Source organism: Eriocheir sinensis, unplaced genomic scaffold, assembly GCF_024679095.1.
Source record: "Eriocheir sinensis breed Jianghai 21 unplaced genomic scaffold, ASM2467909v1 Scaffold1046, whole genome shotgun sequence".
In the NCBI taxonomy this organism is placed as follows: Eukaryota; Metazoa; Arthropoda; class Malacostraca; order Decapoda; family Varunidae; genus Eriocheir; species Eriocheir sinensis.
Window position 1 is genome coordinate 30,001 of NW_026110348.1, and position 27,336 is coordinate 57,336.

Sequence of the window (27,336 nt, forward strand, 5' to 3'; positions counted from 1 at the left end):
ACCTTCTCTTCCTCCCTCTCTTCCTCCTCTCTCTCTCCCTCCTTTCCTCCTCCTCCTCCTCCTCCTCCTCTCAAGTCCACTAATACTGAAGCACACGTAATCTATCAAACACATTCTATCAGGCATTTTAAATCACTATATTGTTATGAGTGAGTTTATCCTTGCAAAGTCTATCAATAAGTTCTAAGTCCTTTCCTTCCTTATATAGTGTGAGTCTGTGTGTGTTAATATGTCTACTAAATCTCTATGTTAGTGTGAGTTTTTTCCCTGCAAAGTCTATCAATAAGTTCTAAGTCCTTTCCTTCCTTATATAGTGTGAGTGTGTGTATTAATAAGTATACTAAATCTCTATGTAAGTCTGAATGAGTGTTTTCTACCAGTCTGTCAATAAGTTCTTTGCTTGTGTCGTAAGTAATAATTCTAACGTGTGTAATTCTTGCAGGTCACGCTTGCCAAGATGCTCTGCGATAACTGTGATAATGTGGAGAGTGAGCAGCGGTCCGTCTTTGACCTTCCTGACCCCTTCCTGTAAGTGAGACTGTTTGGGGGTTAGGTCAGTATTGTTAAAGGTCACAGGCTCACATTACAACTGTTTCCCAAGGCCACAGAGAAGATTATCCGGGTTTTCTTGGGTGTTTTTTCCGTTCAATGTCCAGAAGTCAGGTAAAACTTATATATATTTGACTAGGCTTTCGTATGAGTTGTAGGCATTTTCAGGGGTATTTTTATGACCCCAGTGGTAGTTTGAACCTTCCTCTGTACCATGAATCTGAGAAACATATCTGACAAGACTTTCATAGGAGTTTGGGGCATTTCGGGGTAGTTTATGACCCTGTTGGTAGTTTGAACCTGCATCTGTACGGTGAACCTAAGAAATATCTTTGACTAGACTTGCATAGGAGTTTGGGGCATTTCCTGGGATAGTTTTATGACCCTGGTGGTAGTTTAAACCTTCATCTGTACTGTGAACCTAAGAAATATATTTGACAAGACTTTCCTAGGAGTTCAGGGCATTTCCAGGGGTAGTTTCATGACCCTGGTGGTAGTATGAACCTCCATCTGTACTGTGAACCTAAGAAAACATATATTTGACAAGGCTTTCATAGGAGATTTGGGCACTTCCAGGGGTAGTTTTATGACCCCAGTGGTAGTTTGACCCTTTCTCTGTACCAAGAACCTAAGAACACGCATATTTGACTAGGCTTTCATACGAGTTCAGGGCATTTCCAGGGGAGTTTATGACCCCAGTGGTAGTTGACCCTTTCTCTGTACCAGGAACCCCAAAACACAGACATGAGAACCCAGTTAACCTCATTTTTGACCTCTGGAACTTGTCAACATGGGAGGCGGAAACTTCTCATCCCACCAACCAGACACTGTGATGATCCCATTGATGTTTCAGGAACCCTCGTGTGTCCCACCGTGACCTGCCGGGGATCAACCCGGAGCTGTGGAAGGAGCGCGTGTCATGTGGGGTCGGCAAGACTGATATTGACATCGGGGCAGCCGAGCGCATATCACCCTGTGTCATGTGCACCTGTACCAAGGAAGGGGTGAGTGATGTGTGTGTTTTCCTTGCTAGAGGGGGGTGAGGAAGGGTGACAAGAGTGAAGGGGTGAGAGGTATGTGTTTGTCCTTGCTATAGGGGGGTGAGGAAGGGTGACAAGAGTGAAGGGGTGAGTGATGTGTAGGGGGTGAGGAAGGGTGACAAGAGTGAAGGGGTGAGTGATGTGTGGGGGGTGAGGAAGGGGTGACAAGAGTGAAGGGGTGAGAGATATGTGTTTGTCCTTGCTATAGTTAGCCTGTTCTCACGCCAAGCATCTGCTAGTGAAGTCTTTCTCCTCGGGTGCACCTTCTGAAAGCCCCGGTCCATGTTCAGATGTTTCCATACAGTGCCACTATTCATATCAAAAGTTACCCTGTTCTCACGCCAAGCATCTTTCTTTCTCTTTAAACATGAAATTATTGTACCGTGTGGGGACCCAGCAGCCTCCTGGTACTGAAGGGAAGTGTGTAGTGTTCTGTATAGGTTACGTATATGCAGTTACGGGTATGTGGTACCTAACATTGGGACCTGTTTGGGTGAGCTACGAGTGCGGATCTTTGCTCTCTATCTCCAGAGTCTGTGTAGTCAACTGTAAGTCAGATTATACTGCTTACTGTACCAGGAATTACCTTCTGAATAAAGCCTCTATTCTTGAACTTAATGACGCCACAGTTTGCTTGTTTGAAAAGCTGTTATGACTGTTTCCCAAGGCCACAGAAGGCTAACCGGGTTTTCATGGGTGGTTTAACCGTTCATTGTGCAGAGGGAGTGCAAAACTATCACCAGATCAAAGCAACTAGATATATCACCTTACGGCTCAATAACATCTTGAAAACGAAAAAAAAAAGCTGTAACTTGCTTTAAAAGTCAATTATATCTAAAAAAGTGTCCGGAGATTAGCTAAATGGGTTTGGGGCAAGATAAAGTCATAGGTGTGGCCCTTAAGTTTATTTATAAGACTTCATAGTACAGATACAGTTCACATCTTCCGTGACTGGCTTACAGCAGAGTCCACAGAGAAAAGTACAAGTCATCAGAGTTGACTAACACGACTTCTTTCCCTCAGCAGAATTGAATGGCTGAACGGACATCTCTGGCGTCTTGGTCTGCCTGCGGCACACTGCACACTCTGGAAGAAAGAACACCAAGATGTCAAGTTCCTGCAGAATCAGCCTCTTAGTGAAGAAAATGTGCCTTATTTATTTAATAAATAATTGACAAAAAAAATAATTTTGTATTTATTTTAGAAAAACTATATGGCTCACTTTTTGCAATACTATGCAATAAGTATATCACGCAATAAGTTAGCCATAAATATATATATATATATATATATATATATATATATATATATATATATATATATATATATATATATATATATATATATATATATATATATATATATATATATATATATATATATGCTATGCAATAAGTATATCATGCAATAAGTTATATAAATATGCCTATATATATATATATATATATATATATATATATATATATATATATATATATATATATATATATATATATATATATATATATATATATATATATATATATATATATATATATATATATATATATATATATATATATATATATATATATATATATATATATATATTTTGCAAGGCTATGCAATATATATACAATTCCTTACACAGTGAGTGAGTGGAACATGATATATATTCACAGCGTGGTCTTAAACATAGCTATAGACAGTAGCAGGCACCAGTATGACGTTCCTGGGAGTGTATATGAACCCAATTCCTTACACAGTGAGTGAGTGAGTGAGCCATGACCAGGAACATGATATATATTCACAGGGTGGTCATAAACATAGCTATAGACAGTAGCAGGCACCAGTATGACCTTCCTGGGAGTGTATATGAAGCCAATTCCTTACAGAGTGAGTGAGTGAGCCATGACCAGGAACATGATATATATTCACAGCGTGGTCTTAAACATAGCTATAGACAGTAGCAGGCAAAAACAAACATCCCAATGTAAGTCCCCCTGCAGGTGGTCGTGGCCTGCTTGGGGTTTGATTCTCTTGCACCATCTGTACAAGCATCAGTAATAGCCTTGAAGGTGGGTATTCCAGTGCTTGGCTGGGTTTAGTGTTGCTGTGCTGAGAAGACTGAAAGTGAAGGCTGCAAGGCATAAACCAGCTCAATTAGTGTGTAGGTGGTGGAGCCAGTGACCCAGGAAGAGATGCACAACCTGCCCCTCATTCACAGCCTGTAGCATACATAACCTTCCCTGGGTACACCTATAGCCTGGATGGCACACCCAGCCAAAATGTACTGTTAGGTAAGTTGGCCCCAGTGTTGCCTTATTCTGTCCCTGAGTGGTCTGCCCTCCCTGTATAAAGCCTGGCAGGTCACTCAAATGGGTACAGGTGTTAGGGCACGCCTGCTAAACCCGAGTCAAGGACTTTCTTTTCTGGTTTTACAACTAAAATAATTTTCTCATGTCCCAGCATACAGTACTAATTGGGTGTTGCAATTATTACAGGCTTGAAGAAAAAGGCAAATAAGAGGAAGAGGAGAAGAAGAGGAGGAGGAGGAGGTAAGTGGTAGTTTTTCCCCACTCTTAGGAAAGGTCTCTCTCTCTCTCTCTCTCTCTCTCTCTCTCTCTCTCTCTCTCTCTCTCTCTCTCTCTCTCTCTCTCTCTCTCTCTCTCTGCTCAAGTTAGTGGCAATGTAGACCCCACAAGACCAGCACAAAGTCATCATTATCCTTGACGGTGAAGGCCTCAGTCATCGTCAAATAGCACAGCCGACTGGTGTTTCCATCTCTAACGTATGAATGGGTCTGCAGACATGTGGCCACAGGCTCCACTAGTGACAGGCCTCAAAGCCTCGCAGCAGATTTTTAACAGTGTAATCACGGCAGGGGTGCATACACTCATTATTAAATAAATACCTATCATCGTCATATATCGTATAGCTATCCACGCTGGTGCAGTATGTCCTTTACGTATTAATTTTGCCAGATATTATAATTCTGTATACTTTTACTGGCAATGAATAGGGATGAGGTCAACCCCAGCATTTAAACTGCCTGAGAATGGTCCATGTTATCAAAGATTTCTGCACCCAAGCACACACATACTTAACATGGCTTTGGTAGTTGTGGGCCTTTCCATGGCTAGTGTTTTGACCCTGGTGGGAGTCTGACAAGGCTCCTGTACCCATAACTCTAAAAAAAATACTCCTGAGAACACATTTTCCTTTTTTTGACATTTAGAAATAACTGGTGTGAGAGTCGGCAGCGTCTCAGAATAGCGATCAATGTCCTGAGTGGAATGGCTTACAGAATAACTGCATCCACAGCACAGTCCCCCCATGGTAATTGTCAATAATCTCTGTAGTGCATTGACGACCTTATGTCAGTGACTCTGTGGTAAGGTACAGTCTGTTTCAGTAGGATATTACAGGTGGTCAAGCCTCCTCTCTCTTTCTCTTGACCAGCTCTGTGGCAGCCAATCACCGCACATAACCCCTCACTCTGCTTCCACCTTGACCGACAGCGTTGTGACTGTGCAGTGTTCTCAGTTTTCTAACACTATCTGGAATACTGCAAGACCTACCTGTGTATGCTAAGTATCACTGCTAGCCTTGACCTATAACATGCATTCTGTAACACAAGACAAATGACTATTTTTTCTTGTAGATGTCACGTGGCGAATGAAGGTATTTTCTTTGTACGCTAAAAACAAGTTTGTATTTCTTTCTATCTACAGTCAAGTTAACAGTGTGCACATATATATGGCTGTCTTCTTGGTCTCATCATAATCCTTGACGTTTTAGGCATATGCGGCCAAACACACATCTGGCAAGGCTTTTGAAGTGTTGTGGCCCACTACCGGGCTCTCAAGGAGATTTAAGACTGATTTGTACCTGCGACAACTGACTTAATGTTCTGGTACTTCAAGAGTATTTGAAGGAGCTCGTAGTTGGGGTGATGAAACGTTGTCGCTTTTTTATATTTAATTTAACCTATCTTAACACTATGAATAACAAGAATAATATAAAATTCAAAATACACTTCAATCAGACCCAGCGGGTCGTCAGGCCTCGCACACTGCCTGTTAAGGGACAAGTATCGTCCTACTTCAATACTAGTTGCAATTCTAACTATTTCTTATTACACATACACTGGATATATACTCTTATAATCTAAACAATACCACTATACACAATGGACACTAGTGCGCTTTCCTTTGCGGTACAACACTTCACTTTCTACTCACGACAGCGTAGATGAACACACGACACATATTGTGTCTAAAATTTAGAGGGACACGTGAGTGTCGGTCAGAATTATTTCTAGTTCTGCCCCGAGTACTCCGAGGGAACCCCCTTATATGGGCGATTGCCTACGTCACTATACGTCATTACTACGTCATAACTATTGACAGGGTACAAAAGGCTCCTGAACTGAGGGTGCACTCCTGACCCTATGATATTGTCACATCCTCTATGGTTATAGTACATAAGAGTGAATATTCATGAGTAGTGTTATTCTACATGGCTTCCGTTTACATGATTCTCGTCCTTATAGCCTTTGGCGTGGTGCTGTCGTTGGGTGAAGTGGGCGGTTTCGGGAAGCCGGCAGAGCGCCAGCTGTATGGTGGCCTGAGACGCCCCTTTTGGCTCCCTGTGTGTTTCAATAATGATTTGTTCTTCCCACTGTCACCTCGCTGTGCTGTGTTCTTCAAATTGTTCTTAAAGTTGGATGTATTCTAACGTTCTATGTCGCTTTCGTCTTCCTTATTTATTTGTGATGTTTGTACTGGGTCAGGTGATGTTACTGCGTCTGTGTTTGTAGATGCAGCACCCTGCGGGGCACCACAGAAGGAGTTCTTCAGGGGAAGCTTTATCTGGCAGTTAATACTTCATGGTGATGTGAGGTGCACAGATACTGTTTTCCTGCACTCCCGAGCACTGGCAAGGCAGAAGCAAGCTTACTCCTCCAGTGCAATGATTGGCTGTTACTTGGCCAGGCAAGAGTATGAGGGGGTGTGCCTGCCACCGTACTTACCACCAGAATGACAGCATATTACGTATGGGAAAAAAACACCTATATGATGAGGAATTATCAGCACAACCAATTATTATATTATGGATACGTAAGTGATATCTTCCCAGCACAGCACAATGCTTTGAAGCGACAAGCCTCAGCAGTGCATATGTCCTAATACCGAGTCCCTGGCACCTTCACAAGAGCAGGAGTACACAAGGCTGACACACTGGGAGGAGTGTCTCAAAAGTGTTGGTCTGTGTATCTCAGAATGCATGGAGAGGTTTTTGGTGTGTACCCACGGGAGCTTCACCCTGCCTGCCATGTCTACCCGGTGTGGCGTTGAGTCTCGCCCCCTCATGTGGTTTGTCCCATCATGATCTGCGCATGGCGGAACCCAAATTTAACTATGACTGAGTAACTAAGTGTGAAGAAGCACCACCCAAAGAGTGATGCACAGCGGAAGAGGTCAAAACAATTGTATTGCCGCGGCGACTAAGCCTGATGGGCCAGCAGCCTCCCATAACTCCCTCTGCCAGGGGGGGGGCACCTCTTTGGCCGACTGGTGAAGGAGTGGCTCTCTCTTCTCGCTGGTCGTGGGTTTGGTCCCCGGCACCGGCAAACCTTTCCTTGTCTGGATTAATTTCTCGTGTGTTTCGTTACACGCAGAGGTCACGTTGGAGTGGAGAAAAGAGTAAATTTCGGCATTTCAGAACATGAATAGGAGGAATTGTTGACATCCTAGTTATATACATACATACAGTGATGGGATTCAGCCGGTTCGCAAGAACCTGTTCTTGGAATTTCTTTAATCCTGAGAAGCGGTTGTTACTGTCAGCTTATAAATCAGGGTTCTCAATTTCTCCCCCATGAACACCTTTTCCTTATCCCTTATTTTGGTAAACCCCTCACAGATCTGTTGCTGGCTTTTGAGAGTCAAAAACACGACTAAAACCAGACTGGATGTCGGGTGGAGCCGAACACGGGTTCAAGACCAATGTGGCATCACCGATTCCAACGAGAGCGCCGTTACAAAGGCTACACCGACAGCAACCGCTGCCAGCTGGTTTTGTTTACTTCACGGCAACCAGCTGTCACACCTGTGTCTTCCTGAAGAAGACAGGCCAGCTGTCACGCCTGTGATAACCTCACAGGACCTCCCCAGGGCTCATAATGATCTTCAGACCACTGTAGCTGGTTGGATTTTATTTTATTTTATTTTATTTTTTTGAGGCTGAAACCATTATTTTCTGTAGTCACGCATCACGGCGTAAGGAATGGTGATCTTAAATATGTCAAGATCACTTTGATAACCGTTTGAATCTATAAATATATAGGCATAGGGCTGAGACACAAAATAAGCCCAATAGACTATTGATGCATTCTGATCAATCGTATATTGACAACATTGTCGTGCTGATGGAAAATAGAACAAAGTGGAAGAGGCAAGGCTGAAAGATCATGACTAAAAGACTTAAGCTGAAGCATTTTCCTTAATATTTTCCTTTTCCAGAAGGCAACATGTTAGGTAAATGCAGAATTCAAACACATTTCTACTATAAACTGATATATTACCAAGTAAAGGTTGCTTAATAAGATGCACAAAAATATTTAAAAAAATAAGCATTACTAATAAACTAATTAAAAGAGTTTTGAAGCACAGAAAATAAATATTTTATAATTGCAAACAGTGGCTATAAAAATGTTAGCACAACATTATCACAACTGGTTATAGTCTAATGCAGTGGTTTCCAACCTGTGGGGCGCGCCCCCCTAAGGGGGCACGAAGGGCTGCCAGGGGGGGCGCAAGCACTTCATAAAGTAGAAAAATTACTTAGTTACTAAGTAATTTTTCTAAATACAATTATAAATTATTTCAAATGCTACTAAGTAACTAAGGAATTAAACAACTATAAAAGATAAAGAGAGAAACGTGCTGTAAATATAAATATTGTAATCAAGCAATGATTACCAGAAACAGTGCTTCGTTCGTATGGTTCCCGTTCGGTTCACGTCTCAGACGCGTCAGTACTCCAGCTTTGGGACTCGGCCGTGTGGCCACGCCCGGCACTCCGCCCGCCGCCACAGTAGTATGAGGGTGCGGTAGTAAGACGGTAGCTCTGTGACCGTTCTGGACGTAACAAGTGCCTCGTAAATAACTGTTAATTGCAAAATTACAAAGCCAAGGAACAGTTTTGAGCGTGTGCGTTTATTTCACTAAAATTTTGAAATATGGAAAAGTATTTGATCACTAAAGGCAAAAGGAAAGAAACTGAAAGTGAACCTCACTCCAGTAAATGTAATGAAAGTAGCAAGCATATGAAAACCAGAAAGTATGACGACAGCTATCTCTCTCTTGGATTTACATCTACGGTTGTTAGTGGAACGGAGAGACCTCAGTGTGTGTTGTGTTTAAATATTTTGGCCATGGACAGCATGAAACCAAGCAAATTGAAGCGCCACCTTGAAACACAGCACCCTGAACATGTTGGTAAATCTCTGGAATTTTTTAAAAGGAGACTTGATGAATATAATAAACAGAGGCGGGCTTTCACGAAGACATCTACCATAGCTGCAAGTGCTTTGCTTGCTTCTTATAAAGTTTCCTACAGAATTGCAAGATGCAAAAAAGCTCACAACATAGCAGAAACCTTGGTATTACCCGCTGCTATTGACATGGTGGAAATAATGCTCGGTGAACAAAGTGCCAACAAGTTACGCAGCATTCCTCTTGCAGATAATACAGTTGGCAGAAGAATTTCAGACATTAGTGATGATTTATGTCATCAGTTGACAGATGCACTTAAATATTCGCATTTTGGGTTGCAAGTAGATGAGGCTACTGATGTAGTGAAAGATGCTCATTTAATAACTTATGTGCGCTATATATCTGCCAATGAAATTAAGGAAGATCTGTTGTTTTGTAAACCTATTGTTGGTAGAGCCACAGCTGTAGAAGTGTTCAACATGATTGACAATTTTTTCAATGAACATGGAATAAGCTGGGAAAATTGTGTTGGACTGTGCACTGACGGAGCCCAGTCAATGGCAGGACGACATGCTGGACTGCAAGCTTTGGTGAGAGAAAAGGCTCCACACGCTTCATGGACACACTGCATGCTTCATAGACAGGCACTTGCATCAGGCAGTATGAATGAAGAATTGGGTAATTTGCTCAAAGATGTTGTCAGGGTTGTAAATTACATAAAGAACAGTCCATTGAAAGGAAGACTGTTTGCACAGCTATGTAAAGATTTTGGTGCTGAACACACTGCTCTACTGTATTACTGTGAATCACGCTGGCTATCCCGTGGAAAAGTACTCCAGAGAGTGTATGAACTTAGAAATGAAATTGCTACATTCCTTTGTGAAAATAAAAACAAAGATGGAGACTTGTTCACAGATGATTATTTCATAAAAAAAACTTGCTTACATGGTTGATATCTTTGAGAAACTTAACCAACTGAATCAGTCTATGCAGGGGCCCCATGTGAATATTTTCACACAGAGTGACAAAATATGTGCATTTATGAAGAAAATTGAGTTATGGAAAAGGAATGTAGAAAATCACAGTTTTGATATGTTTCCAAACTTGCAAGAGTTTCTCAAACATACTAGCGTACTAGGTGGAAATGAATTGTTTGCTGAGCACTTGAACACTCTCCTGGGGAAGTGCTCATTTTACTTCAAAGATGTAGACACAAGTGATTACGAATGGATAAGGAACCCATTTGGTGATAACTCTACAAGCACACTGTCTACAGCTGACCAGGAGCAACTTATTGATTTGTCATGTGACGGTTCACTGAAACTTGTGTTTGATGCAGGACCTTTGGAAAAATTTTGGTTGCAAGTTAAAGATGAGTACCCTTCCTTGTCAACTAAGGCCATTGACATTTTATTACGTTTTGCGACATCATACTTGTGTGAATCAGGATTTAGTTCAGTTGCTGTTCTCAAAACAAAATACCGTTCTCGCTTAGTAATAGAAAAGGAATTACGGGTCTCAATTTCATCACATTCTCCAAGATTTGAGAAACTCTGCTCAGAGAAGCAAGCGCAACCATCACACTAGTAAAGGTAAGCCTATACATTCAGTCAAACATATGAGTACATAATTATGTATTGTATCATTTTTTATCTCTGACTTGTGCCGACTATGACAGTAAATAGCAATATTTAAACCAGAGTGGAGGGGGGGGCGCAGGGAACTTGTTATTTAATGAAGGGGGGCGAGAATTCGAAAAGGTTGGAAACCACTGGTCTAATGGATAATAACATTTGCAACAACCCAAACATTTTAATAGTCACTAAGCATATACTGTCTGCTCAGCATTAATTAAGCTTTAACCATTAGGAATTTGGACTTTTTTTTTAAAGTTGGAAAAATAACTAAAATCAATAATTTCACTTGCTAGACTGTAGCAACCCAAAGATCAATCTTTGCACTATGTCGGGCCAACCAGCATCATGGTTTGCTTCTAGCGACTGTGATAGAACCCATTGTTAGCCAGTCCAGGAGTGAGAGAACCTGTTCTTAAAAAATTGAGTCCCACCACTGCATACATACATACATACATCACTCTTTAATAAAACTATAAATAACAAAGTAAACAAAGCCAGGACAAACCAAATCAGGGGGATGAGGCTTAACGCCACACAGCTACATGGCCTGCGGCTGTGCCTTCACCAACATCCAGGGTAAACTAACTAAGGGAGTTGTCTACACACAGTAACAGTGCTGTGTCCACCATTACTACATGGCCTAAGACTGTACCTTTGGCCACACAGAGGGGAACACAATGAACCCTGGTGGTAGTTTAACCCTTCCTCTGCACCTTGAAGAGAAACACGCATTTAATAAGGCTTTCATAGAGGCTTTGTTTGGCGGAAACTAACTGGACCCCATTTGACTTTGCTGAGGGGGAGTCTGGGTTAGTTTCCTGGTTTAATTATGGGGCTGCTGGGTTTGCTTTCATTTTTACAGCTGAATATGCAAGAATTCTATTGATAAGGGTGTTAAGTGTGATTTTTTTTGTAGGTACACAGAAGACCATTTAGGGTAATATTTTATTTTAAGAGGGTGATAGTACTTTTGGGTTTGTGTGAGTACGGGGGACATTGTCTCGCTTACGATGTCATAAACTTGCCTTCAAAAACTTATCTATCAATTATTTATTTTTTGATAGATTCAAAATATTTTGTTTTTGTTTTGTATAAATTTAAAGAAATAGAAGGGTTTAAATGAAGTAAAATTGATCAGAAAATAGTTTAAAAGATATTAATCTTGGGAATTTGAGATAAAGGGTCTCATTTTTTCCTGAAGTTTTATAAATCTCTCCATTATTGGTTTACAATGTTTGGGCGAAGTTTAAACTTCAAAAACTTATTTTGGTGGTTTATGCGTTAAACTGCCGTGTGTAAAAGAAGTCAATTTAACGCTAGGTGTAGACGAGAAATAATTAGCAAGGAATATACACGGAGTTTAATCAACCACTTAGGAAAAAGTTAGAAGCTTCTGGCATCATATTCCTCTTGGCAATAACTTAATTTAACAGTGATTCACCTCTTTTGGGTTTGACTAGAGTCTAAAATTTAGGTCCAAACTATAAAACGCAATTATTGGCTTTCTAATTGGTAAAACCAGCTCAAAAAACTCTTTATGAATGCAACTCACACGTCATGGCATTGCTCTTTATTAAGATCATTCTAAGGCTCTCTGCGGTCACTCATAATAAGAGCAAGTAAGAGAATAAACAGAAAGATTGGACCGCTAAAGAATCAAGAAAAAATGTTAGTCAGATTTAAAGTTTGAAGCGATAGGTAAAGTAATCTATACATCAAAAATTAAGAAAATTCCGGCAATTATAAAGAATCACAAAGAGAAGGGTAAACCCTTTGGGCTCAAATACACATTCATACAGGGAGGTTTTTCTCCATCTACAATTGTTTTTTAGGAAGTAAAGTTGCTGAAGTTATAACTATGTAGGGATGATAAAGTATAATTGAAATTATCAACATTGTAAAAATCTTTTTTTCAAAAAATTAAACTTTCTGATTGGAAGTCAGATATACCTGTTATATTAAAAAAAATTATCCTCCTCATCAATAAATGAAAATGTATAAAAATAATCAAAGAACATGAACAAAATGAAGCATCAGCTTCAAATGGTGTGCAGAGCATTTATAAAGCCACATAAAGCAGACTACTAGTAAGGAAGAGGTTCCAATAATGACATGCAGGCCAGTCACAACCTAGAATGTGGAGCCAAATACTGAATAGTAAGGGAAGCTTCAATATATTCTTCAAGTACTATTGTGAAATAAATCCCTAGAATAATAGCTGGGCCGAGTCTTGGGATGGCTTGGGAGCTTCTCGTGGTGGGCTCATGTTACTGAAGAAGGCTTGTAGTACTTAAGAGGGGAGTTTGAAAAGGATTAAAAGGTTGGATGCCAAGAGGGGGTCAATGTATACCAATTTCTTCTGTGGGGGACATCAGTCTTCTATGGAAAAAGGCTCAAAAGTAAGATAAGAAAACTTCTGACACAATAAATAAGATTATACCTCAACGGAGACCTTTGGTACAAGATCCTTGATAAGTGCCTTCAGTATCTGGCCATTAGTAAAGTGGCAACAACAAATTATACCTCAACAGAGACCTTTGGTACAAGATCCTTGATGAGTGCCTTCAATATCTGGCCATTAGTAAAGTGGCAACAACAAATTATACCTCAACGGAGACCTTTGGTACAAGATCCTTGATGAGTGCCTTCAATATCTGGCCATTAGTAAAGTGGCAACAACAAATTATACCTCAACGGAGACCTTTGGTACAAGATCCTTGATGAGTGCCTTCAATATCTGGCCATTAGTAAAGTGGCAACAACAAATCTCATGATAAGGAGATTTATATTATGCTGGTGAAATCATGTCACTAAGCCGGTGGCATAACAGAGCCGGTAAGCAGAGGTGGGCAAGTGCGGTACTTAGTGCGGCAGTACCACAAAAAAAGTACTGCACAACAGCACTACCGCAAAATTTATAAAATAATGCACTACCGCAGACCATACTAAAAAATCCTGCAGTACTTTGAAAACTATCAAAGACGGCATTTACCACGCGGCGGCATGCTGCTGCTGCTGCTGCTGCTCACAGAAAACTTTTTTTTTGCAGTGAATCGGACTCAATCAGTCATCAGAATCAGTGATTCAATCATTCTGACTTTTCAATTATTGTTCAAAATTAAATACTAAATAGACAGACTAAACTACCTCGCTGCCAGTCTTCCTTAACTCGCGCGGTGCCGGACATTTCAACCCTGGACCCGTCCGTGGTGCCGGCAGATGTTTCATTCTTTATTTTAAGCATGTTTCCTTTGTTTGGATAGCCAGGGTAGCCACTCAAGTATTTTTTTATTTTGACTACCACTACCGCAGTACCGCACACTGCGTACCACACTGGGAAAGAAAAAAATGGGACCGCACCACTCCGGAAAAAGTACCGCACTACCACAGCCGCACTGCTGATTTTTCAGTACCGCGCCCACCTCTGCCAGTAAGCAGTCATGGCTACTAGGTGATGGGGCTGAAAACCATGGAATGATGGCACCAGTTAATTTCTCTAGTATAAAGAGTTCTTAAAACTGCAAATACATAGGACTGAATAATAGCAACGGCAGAGTCTAAAATTATAAAGAGTATTTGAGCACATAAAAGGATTAAATAGAGAGAGATGTTCCAGTACTTCCTAACAAAGTTAGAAGTAGGTGACCACCGGACGAGTTACTGCTAAAGTACGAATTACTGTGTTTGTAATGGTTTCACAATAAAAGGCATCAAGGCAAAGCTTGGGGAACTAAATGGCCAAATACATGTTTGGTGTGTTTGAGCCATCCCAACGTTATGACTCACAGTGGAGGAGATAGTGGTGTGTCATTATGTGCCCAGATCTACTAAACACATACAGGAGAAAAGTCCTTAAAATTATTAAAGACAATTAGTCTGAACAAGGCAACAAATAACACAGAGGAGCCATTATGGGAAGGCTGTAAAGGAGCTTTCAATTCTTTATGAAGAGTTCAAATCATTTTTCTCCCAGACAAGGATCAGCGAGAAGCTCAGTGAGGCAGCAACACCGTCAAGATAGTGGAAATTCACTTTACTGACAAGTTGAAGATTCTTGGAGAAGGTTCAAAGATGGAGAATATTAATTATAATTTTCAAGATTGAGAAATTGAAGTTTTTCTGTTGTGGGGCAAAAAGCTAATTTTAGAAAAAGGTTTCATATTAAATATAAAGACTAGGAGGAATCTTAGGAGAAAAAGAAAGTTGTGGCATAATTAAGGAATTCATAAAGAATGAATAGGATCACCTCAATAATTAAGCTAAGGTTTAGGGGGGAGGTTTCAATTGATAAAGAAATTTAGTTTAAGAATGAGTTAATACAAGTTCTTTCAATAACAATAGATCTGTGATTCGCTCCACAAATTTCTGAACACTGCCTGTAGAATAGTCCAGGCCGGTTAAAATCTTGATTGATTAAGTCGGCCTGGAATTGCATCTGCTTCAATACCTAGAGATGGGACGGTTCAGGAATGAGTGACTTTGGCTGCAGTAATTAGGACCAAAATTTGGGAAAGTTTTGGAAAGTTTTGTTTAGTGGGCAGCGCAACATCTATGGTCATATGCCGGAGAGAGACAGGAGGGGAAGGAATTATAGGAGAAGGGAACAGATCCCAGGAGACGGGACACAACCCCCGATTAATACCTGGTACACTGCTGGGTGGACAGGGGCGTAGGGTATCGGAAAAGCAGGCCAAATTTTTCCACTCCGCCCGGGAATCAAACCCAGGCTCTCTCGGTTGTGAGCCGAGTGTGCTAGCCACTGCACCACGAAGCCCCCCTTGAATTTGGGTATTTATTGGGAGTACAGTCCGGTTATCTACATCTAACAGACAAAATCCTGAGGCTTCTAATTCATTAAACGGAACTATGTATCAATCAAACTCTACCTGTAAAAAATCTGAGTATTCATATCTTCATTGATGTCCGACTGTCTTAAGAGTTATTGAAGGGTTATTGACTTCATGGAGAAGATATCGGAGGGAAGGAAGACCAATACAAATCAGAATGAAAGCGGGGAGAGATGTTCAAATTACTACTTCAATAGCTGGATTTTCTAGTATAATGTAGCGGTTAATATTACAAAATACAGTTGTTGTTATGTAGCCTACAAATGTTACCATTACTAGTACAATTACTAATATAATATGGTCATGAAAGAAAGTTAATTGTTCTATGAAAGGAGAAGCTCTGTCTTGGAAGTTTAATTAAGTATGCTGCTCACGTTGCCATAAGTTGGTTCTAAAAGAAGAGTTGTCTTCCTTATAGGAGCTTAGCCGGAAGCAGCGACAGGCCAAATTTGTGGCTTTATCGTGTAGCAGTGACGGGCCAAATTTGTGGCTTTATCGTGTAGCAGTGACAGGCCAAATTTGTGGCTTTACCGTGTAGCAGTGACGGGCCAAATTTGTGGCTTTACCGTGTTGACAGGCCAAATTTGTGGCTTTACCGTGTAGCAGTGACGGGCCAAATTTGTGGCTTTACCGTGTAGCAGTGATGACGGGCCAAATTTGTGGCTTTACCGTGTAGCAACGACGGGCCAAATTTGTGCCATGATATAACCCCCAAAATAGATGATACATAATCTGATCACAAATGCTTTGATATATACGTATTATGAAATGATTTGTGTGAGGGCGATTTTTCTCATTTTTCTCACTTAGAGGACCATTACGAAACATGATCCCAGCTACCACCACCGGGTTAAATGTCTATCTGCCATTTTACAAGTTAGTACTAAGGTAATTTCTATGATCTGCTGGGGGGTAAGCATGCTCTCATTCAATTGAAGAGGGTAAGAAAGGAGAAAAACAACGGGGCGGTTAAGACACAAAACCTTCTCAAACAATTAGTAATAGGAATCCTAATGTGGCTACAAAAGAAATTATTGAGCCTAGGGATGACACCATGTTTCAAGTTGCGTATGCGTCTGGGTAATCTACGGCATATAACAAAGAAACACTCCAGCATGCAAGATGTGCTCTCACATGAGTGTCTGCGAGGGAGCCAATCAAGCACTGAACACAATCCATATCACGATACATGGTCCTGCCCTTGTGTTTCGGCCTGGATGTGGAGGCAGCCAACATTCTTTACAACAGTTTGTAATGAAATCAGGTTCATGTGTGGGGGGGCTCCACTCACACAGCTCTTCTGGACAGAGTGGAGGCTAAGGCTCTTCGTCTCATCAGCTCTCCTCCTCATACTGATAGTCTTCTACCTCTTAAATTCCGCCACAATGTTGCCTCTCTTTCTATCTTCTATCGATATTTCCACGCTGACTGCTCTTCTGAACTTGCTAACTGCATGCCTCCCCCCTCCCATGGCCCGCTGCACTCGACTTTCTACTCATGCTCATCCCTATACTGTCCAAACCCCTTATGCAAGAGTTAACCAGCATCTTCACTCTTTCATCCCTCACGCTGGTAAACTCTGGAACAATCTTCCTTCATCTGTATTTCCTCCTGCCTACGACTTGAACTCTTTCAAGAGGAGGGTATCAGGACACCTCTCCTCCCGAAACTGACCTATCTTTCGGCCACCTCTTTGGATTCTTTTTAGGAGCAGCAGTAGCGGGCTTTTTATTAATGTTTACTTTTTGTGCCCTTGAACTGTCTCCTTTGCTGTAAAAAAAAAAAAAAAAAAAAGTTAGTTTTTCAGACATTTTGGGACTAGGCTGCTAGGCCTTATATATATATATATATATATATATATATATATATATATATATATATATATATATATATATATATATATATATATATATATATATATATATATCTATATATATATATATATATACAAAAAGCTATGAACATACAATAATGCTATTTATCCTTATAATATGGCACTAGCCATTCCACACCCTAACTGCTTTAATGGAGGAAACAGAATCTTCCAGACAGTTGCATCACAGCCTATTGAATGATCAGTGAGGGTTAATTATTGTATATTATGTCATGTGTTGGTTGTTGGGTTTGTAACTCCATTCCATTCCATTGAGATTAGAGATGCTTGATCGAGTTGGCAGTCGGCCTCCATACCTGGGAGTAAAGCACTTCTTTGAGACGCTGTTTTGCTGGACCCTGACTGGTGGCAGCAGGAAGCTACGTAATGACGGACTCTGCGCCCACACTCCGCCCGCAAGAGGTGCCCCTGACGCTAACCTTCGGCGACGACATCACAGGCAGCATTCCGGGCGTTTCACTACACCAGGGATGCCAACGTCTTGCGAGGGGTGAAAGTGTGGGATAAGCCAGACTACCGGGCTGTCACTACGTCAGCTGCGGGGACAGACGGCTGCATACGTAGAGCAACGAGTGCAGCTGAACGCAGAATGGGGGCCAACACACTGGACTGCCTGTCATCGACCGCTGACGCTATCGAAATCAGGATCCTGCACTTCGAGGAACAACAATTTGGAGAGGGGCCGAGCGACTTCATGACACGGCTACAACAGTTAGGCTGGATGGCATTCAAGACAGAGAAGCGAGGCTGCACATAATCAAAGAGAAGTGGATGGAAAATGACGAGACTGCAAAGAGTTACACGGCTGTAATGAAGAAAGCCGAGTCGGCTTTGTCCGCAAAGACTGCAACTTCAGCTACAGGCCAATCAGGAGACTCAGTGGGAGGTGGAATCCCTGCGCATACTATGGCCAGACAGCCATCGCTCGGTAATGGACATATGCGAGCTACTGAGGCCGGTGGCAGCAACTCGTCAATTGAACCGACCCACTCCCGGCTCTAGAGTGTCGCCTTCTCCTCCAGCCAGCCGAGGAGCAACCACACATCAGTTATAACAGGGCCGTGGCTGCTACTACTCTTCCATAGAAGAGGCTATGTGAGAACCCTTCCTGGAAACCACCGGGCAGGATTTTTAATGACTCCTGCTATGCACGGCGGGCAGCGACACAGGGATCCTGGATTGCAAAATACATCACTAGTAACCCAAAATTAGAAAAATATCTACTAAATCTGGGAAAAAAATTAGATGAAATCATTTTTCAACTGATTTCAATAGCCAAGGGGATCAACATTTACTAAAAAAAAGATAGGGCATGTAGAGGTTGGGGAATTTTCTCTACAGGGGTCAAAGGTCAACGACCTTTCGTTAAAAGGTCCAAATCTCTATCTCGCAAATGAAACGTCATAAATGGCTGATCTTGGTAGTGTCAAAATGAACAGAATGGTGTCAAGGAAAGATCTGAAATGTAACCACTTACAAAAAAACAATATATTACCTCTGAAATTGAGGTCAAAATATTCAACACGCCAGCATTTGTTAAGAAGTTATCTTATCTCAGGAGAATATAATATTTCATGCAAAAATAGTGACCCTGTTTGAGTTCCCATGGCTGCTTAAAAAAAAAGTGAATAAGTGGTTTGGAAGAGATCAAAGGTCATTGAGCTTTCTATGTTTAATAAAGCAAAACCCAAACGCACAAGTCTTGATCAGTAAAGATGAGGAACACATGTTGTAAATAAGGTGTTTCAATGTATGATAGTTCATTCTGAGATGAGGTCTCAAGGGTAACAGTCTGCATAAAGTTGCCGATCCTTGGCCGAACAATTTGTATCTGTTTGAGGTTGTGCACAAGCTGGATTGCTAGGTGATGACAGATGAGAGATGTGAGGAGGATGAAGGGAAACTTCAAAGCTTACATTGGAAGGGCTAGGAGAGTCTTGTTAATACAAATAGATGACTCTTCTTTATTGGAAGCATTGAATTTGGCAGGATGCTCTTGGCCTGGACATGGAAAACAGGATGGGGGATGGTTACTTCACCAGTGAAATGGAGGAAGCATCAAAGCCACAGCTGATAGCTATGTTCAGGGAAGGTTCATTGATGGTGCAGTACTAGTGTGTGATGGAAGGATCCAAAGATCATGAACACATGCGTACAATGGCAGGCAGAACAATATCTCATAATTTGGGAGTCCCACCAGAACTGACTGTGTGATAGGGAACAATTTCTTGCCAATGAGGAGAACAAAGAAGCATTTATCAAGACACAGCTGACACTGCACGAGATGACACACTGGTCGTCAAGACAGCTACTGGACTTGTCAAAAGTGTGAGCACTCCTGAAGCTGTTGTTGTTGCCCAAGATTATTAATACTTCTCGTGTACCACCGACCCGTCTACTGCACAAATCTGTTCCCACTCATGGATGGCCTGTATGATATATCGTCAGTAGGAATTAGTGACCAAACTGATCTTTTGTTCAAGTATGCATGGTCAGGCAATGACACTGTATCCATGGACACACAAAGGAGACAATCTACAAATGAGATTTTCCAAGACATGTCACCAACACATACACGAACACTGATTCCTCCACGATGAGCTAAAACATGCAGGTGTCAAAGCAATGCAGGTGTGGCATGTGGAGATACTCCTTCAGAGAAAGCTCCTTTCCTCAAATTTCAGAAGCAAGCTGCAAGATTGATCCTGATAGGCTTCACCCTAATGCAGCAACCCTGCAGCACGCCCTGAGAGTCCAGCTACAGATTGCTGTGTGGCATAATCTCAACACCTCTGTTCTTACGCCTGAGGGAAGAGGATGGGGAGGACAACAAACTTGGACCTAAGATGTTGACATTGCTCCCCAAACCTCCTTAAAGGAAGTTGTTGTAACTGCCATGAAGGGCTAGTCTGTGTAACCATGCTGCTGCTGCTGCTGCCTTGTGTTCCTGCATGTGTTGTGCTCTGATGGAAGAGGAAATCATTTATTTGGCAATACTTGGTGTAAGTTTAACCTCAAGTCTTTCTCAAATGGCTTCAATTTTGTATTGGCATTTTCAGCATGAATTCTACTGTGTTTGTAAAGTATTTGTGTACAGCTCTGCTCATGATGGTGGGGATGGAAGGGCCGGCCAGATATTTGACCTGACAGAAGACAATTGCAAGCCCTTGGAAGGCTGGTTTGGCATGTTTATGACAGCCACCAAACCACACGTTACTATGATCAATTTACACCAATTTTCAGGCAATCTTTTGTGTACACATTCACAGAGGAATTGGCCATTTATTTTTATTTTTGGAGGTCCAAAGTTAGGCTGTTCTCACCCTCCCCACTAAGCATTTCCACAACAACCATTATAATTTTCTTTATCAATATTCTCCAGAAACAAAATTGGACAAAATGTACAAAAAAGGTCAATGACCTTTAGCTGCCCAGTGAGAGCCCCCACTCCCCAGCTCTTCCTTTTCTTGGAGGGGGTAGTGACACCCAGCCCTCTAGATCACTTTTCTCACATGTGAATTTAAGCACACAAGCTTTCATTGTGAAAATCATGCATTCTTTATGTATATTAGTAATAAATTTGTGAATTTTGACCTTTGAGCCCATTTAAAAGGTCAAGATGTAGTCCCTGGAGTCTCCTCCTGGTTTTTATTCATTTCTCAGAAAATCTCCAATGATATGCATGTCCTATATCTTTTTCCATAAAGACAACTTTATTCTTATTTCTAGAAAAGGTCATTGAACTTTGATCCCTGTATAATTTCCCCCCCAACCTCTACATGCCCTATCTTTTTTTTTGTAAATGTTGACCCCTTGGCTATTGAAATCAGTTGAAAAAACTTTTCATGTAATTTTTTCCCCGAGTGGATACTACACCGGAGCGAAGGAAGGAAGGAAGGAAGGGATGTGAAAGGGATGAAAGGAAGGGAAGGGATGGGAAGGGGAGGGAAAGGAAGGGATGTGAAGGGAAGGGAAGTGAAGGGAAGGGATGGAAAGGAAGGGATGGGATGGGGTGGTAAAGGAAGGGATGTGAAGGGAAGAGAAGGAAGGAAGGAAGGGATGGAAGGGAAGGATGGAAGGGAGGAAAGGAAGGGATGTGAAGGAAGAGAAGGGAAGGAAGAAGGAAGGGATGGAAAGGGAAGGGATGGGATGGGAAGGAATGGGAAGGGAAAGGAAGGAATAGGAATGGAAGGGAAGGTGGTAAGGGAAGGGATGGGAAGGGATGGAGAGGGAAGGGATGGAAGGGAAAGGAAGGGATAGGAATGGAAGGGAAGGGATGGGAAGGGATGGAAGGGAAGGGAAGGGATGGGAAGGGATTGGGAAGGGAAAGGATGGGAAGGAAGGGAGGAAAGGAAGGAAAGGAAGGGAAGGGAAGAGAAGGGAAGGGAATTATGTATTATTTCAAAAGCCAATTGTTACACCTCTCTCTCTCTCTCTCTCTCTCTCTGCTGTTCACTGTAACAGATAGATTTACTTGTTGAAAACATGTCCTTCCTATTTTCATGTTGGGAACACTAGGTAATTATAATGCATTTCATGTACAGCAAGGTAAGGCTGCACCCGACCCACTCAACTTAGGTAACGATCATGTATCTCTGAGAATTGCAGCAGTGAAGGCATTGTGTGTTTGTGGGTGGGTGTGGCTTGCAAGCTCCTAACAGTGAAGGCATTGCATGCTTGTGGCTGGGTGTGGCTCCTAACAGCTTTGAGAGTCTCGCCCCAGGGCCAGATGTCAGGCCAGGCCACACAACACACAAAATTTGAGGCAAACATTAAGAATGACTGCGAAGGTTTATGAAGCTTAATTTTGGTGTGTAAGGAGTTAGATTCTTGTTCATGATCCTCCAAAAATCTCAAAACTCTACAGTGACTATAAATGCTGAAAATGAACCCCTTGAAATGTCCCCTCCTATCACCTCAGAAGTGTAAACATTTGTGGAAAAGTGTGTGGCCGTCACTTAATGTCCCTCATGAGATGACCTGAGGGAAATGAATACTCTGAGGGGACAGCAGGAGTTGGAGCATGACCTTGGAATGGAAGAAGAAGACTTTAGCAGAATAGAGAGAGAAGGAACAATTGTAGAATGCAAATGAATCAGAGAAGAGGAAAAGGATTGAGAGAGGAGGAAGAAACAACAGAACAAAATTAACACTCACCAAATGATTCCTCTTCCACCTCCTCCTCCTCCTCCTTGTCTTCTTCTGGCAGTACCTGCATATTAAGTGAGGGATTAATAAGCTGTATAAATATTGATACCTTATAAAACAATACATTCTTTTGACTGTTGCCTAAATTCAACACAATAATGTTACAGCTCTAAGCCTGGCCCCTCAATCACTCCTTGATAACCCTGTTACCATACAACCCCTTGGCAACCCTTAACAATCCTAGGCGGGACTTTACACACAAACTCGCCTCACTTGGGGTCGTCCCTTCCTAACCCTGCACCTTGAAAATTAGCCACTTGACTGTGGATTTCCTACCAGAAGACCTCACCAACCTATAGGAATGGGGTGTCTGTGGCTACAATTCAATGAAGAAAATTTGTAAAGTCCTGCAGCTTGGGAGGGGATATCCAGCACACCAATACCACATGGGAAACACTCCACTATCCACCACAGAGGCAGAGAAAGACATGGGAGTGTATGTCACCAGGCTACCAGTGAAGGGATATCCAGCACACCAATACCACATGGGAAACACTCCACTATCCACCACAGAGGCAGAGAAAGTCCGGGGAGTATGTTACCAGGCTACCAGTGAAGGGATATCCAGCACACCAATACCACATGGGAAACACTCCACTATCCACCACATAGGCCGAGAAAGACCTGGGAGTGTATGTCACCAGGCTACCAGTGAAGGGATATCCAGCACACCAATACCACCTGGAAACACTCCACTTTCCACCACTGAGGCAGTGAAAGACCTGGGAGTGTATGTTACCAGTCTACCAGTGAAGGGATATCCAGCACAACAATAACACATGGGAAACAATCCACTATCCACCACAGAGGCAGAGAAGGACCTGGGAGTGTATGTTACCAGGCTACCAGTGAATGGATATCCAGCACACCAATACCACATGGGAAACACTCCACTATCCACCACAGAGGCAGAGAAAGACCTGGTACTATATATCGCCAGGCTACCAGTGAAGGGATATCCAGCACACCAATACCACATGGGAAACACTCCACTATCCACCACAGAGGCAGAGAAAGACATGGGACTATATGTTACCAGGCTACCAGTGAAGGGATATCCAGCACACCAATACCACATGGGAAACACTCCACTATCCACCACAGAGGCAGAGAAAGACATGGGAGTATATGTTATCAGGCTACCAGTGAAGGGATATCCAGCACACCAATACCACATGGGAAACACTCCACTATCCACCACAGAGGCAGAGAAAGACATGGGAGTATATGTTATCAGGCTACCAGTGAAGGGATATCCAGCACACCAATACCACATGGGAAACACTCCACTATCCACCACAGAGGCAGAGAAAGACATGGGAGTATATGTTATCAGGCTACCAGTGAAGGGATATCCAGCACACCAATACCACATGGGAAACACTCCACTATCCACCACAGAGGCAGAGAAAGACATGGGAGTATATGTTATCAGGCTACCAGTGAAAGCCAAATTCGTTCCAATCGCAGTGGACGGGTTAAAATGTGCCGATACCACCGATACCAATACATCGGTACATCCCTACTGGAGACAGTGTGTGGAGGAAGACATGAGAAGGATGAACAACTGGGAGAGAGTATGTCATCATAAGTGGGAGACCTGGGTCGGTATCATAAGACATTTTGGCTTCTCATATCAGCTATTTCTAAAGGTCAAAGAGTGGGTCAATCAGGTTCCAATGAGTGTTTCCTTAGGTTCACGGTCCAGAAGAAGAATCAAACTACCACCAGGGCCATAAAACTAATCCTGCTCAAAACTCCAACGAATGCCTTGTCAAATATGTGAACTTGGGCGACGGAATGTTTAGCTATACGGCCCCTAGTCACCTAGCAACTACCTGACTGACTTACCGGGTGGGAGGGCTGGGCGTGCTCTCCACCTGGCACAGGATGAGGATGGAGGAGGTGCCCAGGTTGAAGTCAATCCAAACCCTCAGGTAACTCACACTTTGTAAGATGCAGGGAAGAAAAGCATGATCAGTAGGCAATGAAAAAAATATATCAAAATTGTGAAAACTTTCTATTTTTTATTTTTACAGCAAAGGGAGGCAGCTCAAAGGCAATAAGGGGAGAGAGAGAGAGAGAGAGAGAGAGAGAGAGAGAGAGAGAGAGAGAGAGAGTTTTGTTTAGTGAATGCAACATCTGTGGTCATATGCCGGAGAGAGACAGGAGGGGAAGGAATTATAGGAGAAGGGAACAGACCCCAGGAGACGGGACACAACCCCCTATTAATACCTGGTACACTGCTGGGTGGACAGGGGCTACGTAGGGTATCGGAAAAGCTGCCCAAATTTTTCCACCTGCTGGGAATTGAACCTGGCTCTCTCGGCTGTGAGCCTAGTGTGTGAATCAGTGCACCCCGAAGACCCCATAAAAAAAAATAATAAATAAATAAATAAAAATCATTAACATTCGTAGTAATAGCAGCAGCAGTAGCATACCTTAGGCTTGCACAGCTTGAGGTTCCCAATGTGCATAGTGTAGCAGGGCACGGTGAACACCTGTCGACTGTCCCCAAGCGTGCTGTTGTAGGCGTTCAGGAAGTGTCGGCAGTGCTGGAAGGGGGGCAAACAGGTCACTCACTATACACACACACACACAAAAAAATAATTAACCCGGTAGCAGCTGGGATCATGTTTCTTAATGGTCCCTCTAAGCGAGAAAATGAGAAAAAATCACCCCTCACACAAACCATTTCATAATATATATCAAAGCATTTGTGATCAGATTATGTGTCATCTTTTTTGGGGGGTTTATATCGTGGCACAAATTTGGCCCGTCACTGCTACACGGTAAAGTCACAAATTTGGATCATCGCTGCTACACGGTAAAGCCACAAATTTGGCCCGTCACTGCTACACGGTAAAGTCACAAATTTGGCCCGTCACTGCTACACGGTAAAGTCACAAATCTGGCCCATCGCTGCTACACGGTAAAGTCACAAATTTGGCCCATCGCTGCTACACGGTAAAGACACAAATTTGGCCTGTCGCTGCTACACGGTAAAGCCACAAATTTGGCCCATCGCTGCTACACGGTAAAGCCACAAATTTGTAAAGACACAAATTTGGCACTTCGCTGCTACTATGTAAAGTCACAAATTTGGCCCGTCGCTGCTACACGGTAAAGACACAAATTTGGCCTGTCGCTGCTACACGGTAAAGACACAAATTTGGCCCATCGCTGCTACACGGTAAAGACACAAATTTGGCCTGTCGCTGCTACACAGTAAAGCCACAAATTTGGCCCATCGCTGCTACACAGTAAAGCCACAAATTTGGCCCATCGCTGCTACACGGTAAACACACAAATTTGTAAAGACACAAATTTGGCCCATCGCTGCTACACGGTAAAGACACAAATTTGGCCCATCGCTGCTACACAGTAAAGCCACAAATTTGGCCCATCGCTGCTACACAGTAAAGCCACAAATTTGGCCCATCGCTGCTACACGGTTAAATCACAACAAAATAAAGTCACTATTCTCTAACTTGAGCTCTGTGGCTTGGGCCGGGGAAACCTCCATTGTTGACAGATCTAGCGATGACCTGCACATGGCAATCTGTCTCACTGTTATTCCGTACGTTATCTATTTGTGGAATATACACATAGTCACAATACGACTGCATGGTGTTATGAATGGCTTGGGATTACAGGGAAAGACAACGACTGAGTCACGCCCAGTCCTGACCGAGGTCAGACGTGGGTCATGGCGCTCCGCATGGAGTAGCCCGGGGCCAGCCTGTTGGCCTCTCCCCTTCCCCTCCAGCCCCCTCTCCCCTTTCATCAAGAAACCTACTTCCAGAATCACTACATAGCAAGTTAATTTTTTTGTGACTAAGTGAAATCATGGTGACAGTCTGACAGACAGTGAGTGGAGTGCGTGTGGTATCGGGATCGCCGAGTGTGTCGCCGCCGCGGCCTTCCATCAGGCCCCTGCCGACTCCCCGAGGTCTCCCCCAGGCCCGCCCATCCTGCTGTTGAAGTCTGGTCAGGTGCAGTGCAGTGGAGGACTCGTCACTCAGGTGGGGGCAATGAGCAGGCTGCTCACCACCGAGGCTGTGCAGTCTGTTCCCAGGCACAGCAGCGAGTCTTCACATCTGTCTTGCCACCTGTGTTGGATTAGCACTCCACCGCTAAGCCCTTTCTGAGTGACCGTCGATACCGCCTCTACCTGCTCTCTGGCCACCTGCTGCTACCTGACCCAGCATTGTGACCTGGGGATGACCTCGGATTAACACCTACTCGCCTTCCAGAGGAGGATTACCTTCCCGCCTCATCGCTCTACCACACTGCACTCCTCCACCTCTTCACCCCTCAAGCATCATCACTACTTTCCCTCCGTTAATGTAAATCACAAACCCCACACCCCTTTCATATTGTATTTTCTTTATGGTTGCACTGTATATTAATATGTACATTTTCAGCTTAACGGCTGCAATTTCCTGAATAAACTGATTATTATTATTATTATTATTATTATTATTATAAGTTAAAATCGATAGACTATTGTAAAAAAACTTGAAATAAATCTTTTTGCCATTAACCAAGGCCATCTAGAGGGGGAGGCCTCTTCACGGGGGGGTAGGCCGTGACGTAGGCCAAGTAGTGCCAGGTAGTGTCGGGTCAGTTGCGGTCAGGAGAGGTCACGCTCTCTGTTTTGTGCATTATTGACTCTGA

General features: G+C 42.7%; 1 pseudogene; it reads left to right on the forward strand.

Moving 5' to 3' along the window:
* The window catches only part of LOC126989083 (thyroid peroxidase-like), a 22,083-nt pseudogene extending 19,307 nt beyond the window's left edge, over positions 1–2,776 (forward strand).
* Positions 2,777–27,336: the final 24,560 nt, after the last annotated feature.